We start from the raw sequence: 2644 nt of genomic DNA, 5'->3' as shown, positions 1-2644 counted from the left end.
ATGCGCCCTACAGTGAAAATCTCTCCAGACAAAAAAAAAAAAAAAAAACACACACAGGAACTAGTGAACATTATCCTGACTTGAGCAGAGAATGCATCTGGTAGAAAACACACAGGAATTAGTGAACATTATCCTGACTTGAGCAGAGAGCAGTGAGCTCAGAAGATAATTTATGATTTCAGGGACAATATCCTAAACCTTGGCGGACCTCTGTTCCCAAGCTAGTAGGGGAGACTATTCTTTACTCCAGTGAGACTGACAAGGATTGCATAATAATAAAAAGCCACTGTACGTGTCCTAGCCAAAGTTAGGCAGAGAAGATTCTTATCTCCTAGATATCAAACAAAGAATAGTAAAAGTAAGCAAGTAAATTTGCCCAGAAGTTTTTATTTCTGGCCTGCCAGTACTTGGATTCCATCTGTGGGAATCTCAAGCTTTGTAGTAAGAAGAGCCTGTCATTGGAGATATTTTTTAATGTATTTTTTCTGCCCTTTATACACATTTCCTGTGACCCAGTGGAAATGTGCTTCTTGTCAGGAGGGAGTAAGTGTGCTCTATGAAGCTGAACTGTGGTTTAGTCTAAATTAGAGAGCCATTTTTGAGGCTTTCTCATTCCTTTTGCTTTTTAGACCACAGATTGGATGACCACCGCTTTAGAGAGAACTTCATATAGACCCTGTTGCTACTTGTTATTCCTATAAATTTACTCTCTTTTGGAGTTCAGTTCATTGAAAAATGTCTCTTGAGTTTTAACTCAATTCATGTGGTCTGTTTATTTGTATTTATTTTTTTAATTTCGTTTTATCTGATAATGTTCTATTTCTATCTAATCATTGTCAAGCACAATGTGGATTTGAAAGCATGCATGCAGTGTGTAATGATCAAATCAAGGGTCATATCATATTCATCATTTTCAATAAAGAACATCATAGTCAAGATATATATGTGTGTGTGTATATATATATATATATATTTGAAAATTTCTGTTTTAATGGGTTTTTTTTTACTCATTTATGGTATGCCATTACACAACCCACTTGCCCTATCTACCAACACTTGTACAATCTACTTCATATAAAAAAGAAGAAAAGAGAATCAGAAACACTGATGCAAAGGAGCACTGACAAAGCTCCGCAAATATGAGCCATCTTTGGATCAGTTTTACAAAGGTTTGGTTTTTACCTTCCCGACAGATTTACAACATCCTTTTAAAAATCTTTAAAGAAAGGAAGTAGATTTTGTGAGCAAGTTTACATAGTGAACTTCTCTCTCAAAGTTTCATCATCGACAGTGTCCTTAATTAGCCATAGTGAACATGATTCCATGTTTCTAGGAAAACTACAGTCAGTTTCCACCACCCAGAGGCAGCCTCCATCTGAAAATCTGCTTTAAGTTACATCTCCAGGTCCAATGCAGCCTGAACTCCAAAAGAGAGTAAATTTATAGGAAGAACATGTAGCAGCAACAAGGTCTATAAGAAGTTCTCTCCACAGGTCATTCGATCTGTGGTCTAAAAAGCAAAAGGACTGAGAAAGCCTCAAAATGGCTCTCTAATTTAAACTAAACCACAGTTCAGCCTCGAAGCACATTTCCCCTGGGTCACAGGACACGTGTATAAAGTGCAGAAAAACAAACCATGAATAAACCAAAATTAAAAAGAGGAGTCTTGTCATAAAACAGAAAATATCCAAATCAAGTCCTGCTTTTATATTGAAGAATATAAAAACCTTTTCTGATCAAAACCTATTCTGATCTCATTCTTCTGTCCAAAGAACTCTTTCCTTCTGACTTCCCCGACTGTACTACATTTGCAGGTCTCCACCATTGTCTTTATATTACAGAATCGTTGGCGTCAGGACTGTTTTCCAGGGTCATGTCCTCCAGGGTACAGCCCCTACTAACACAATGAGTAAACTAGAGGCAATATTACTACTAAAATCACAGAGTCAGTACAGTGAGCTGCTTCTCACTGATTGACTGCAGTTTTCAACTCACCAGATTATCTTCTATCCCTTGGTTTAGAGGAGACTCAAGAAGTATCTATTTAGAAGGAAGTGAGTGAAATTTTAGGTTGGAAAAGATTCTAGTAAGAAGTGAAGTGAAAATTTATTCATTTTTTTTTATATCCCCAGAAGATAGCTCAGGTTATATAGGCCTCTCTGTTTCCTATTCCCACCTAAGGGACAGGACCAACCATAATAATTCCTTTCCCTTGAGGTGAAACGTAGCTTGGGGTTTAGTGGTCTGTGGAGATTGGATTTCTTAGGAGATTCATTCTGAGACAAACCAGACACAGTCAGGTGAGGCAGAGTTCCCAGAATCTAAGAACGTTCCTGAACGTCCCAGTATTTTTAGTTAGTCTATTTGTGTAATTTTGTACCAATAGCATACAAATAGAATAAAATTTTCTATTTTCCAGATAGTGGAAACTGCCAGATTTTTTTTTTTAATTCTTCAAAATGTTATTAGTTATTCTTGGTATTCTGCATTGTCATGAAATTTTGTAAGCAGTTTCTCAGTTTACAGACACACACATGTATGTACTTGAGGCTTTTATTTGACTACCCTCAAACTATTTATTACTGTGAAAATATTTTATACATTTATCATGTACATTCATATTATAAATATTATATATATATGT

The sequence above is a fragment of the Tupaia chinensis genome, unplaced genomic scaffold (assembly GCF_000334495.1).
Source record: "Tupaia chinensis unplaced genomic scaffold, TupChi_1.0 Scaffold139491_1, whole genome shotgun sequence".
NCBI classification, from domain to species: domain Eukaryota; kingdom Metazoa; phylum Chordata; class Mammalia; order Scandentia; family Tupaiidae; genus Tupaia; species Tupaia belangeri.
Note: the sequence above shows the minus strand (reverse complement) of the source record.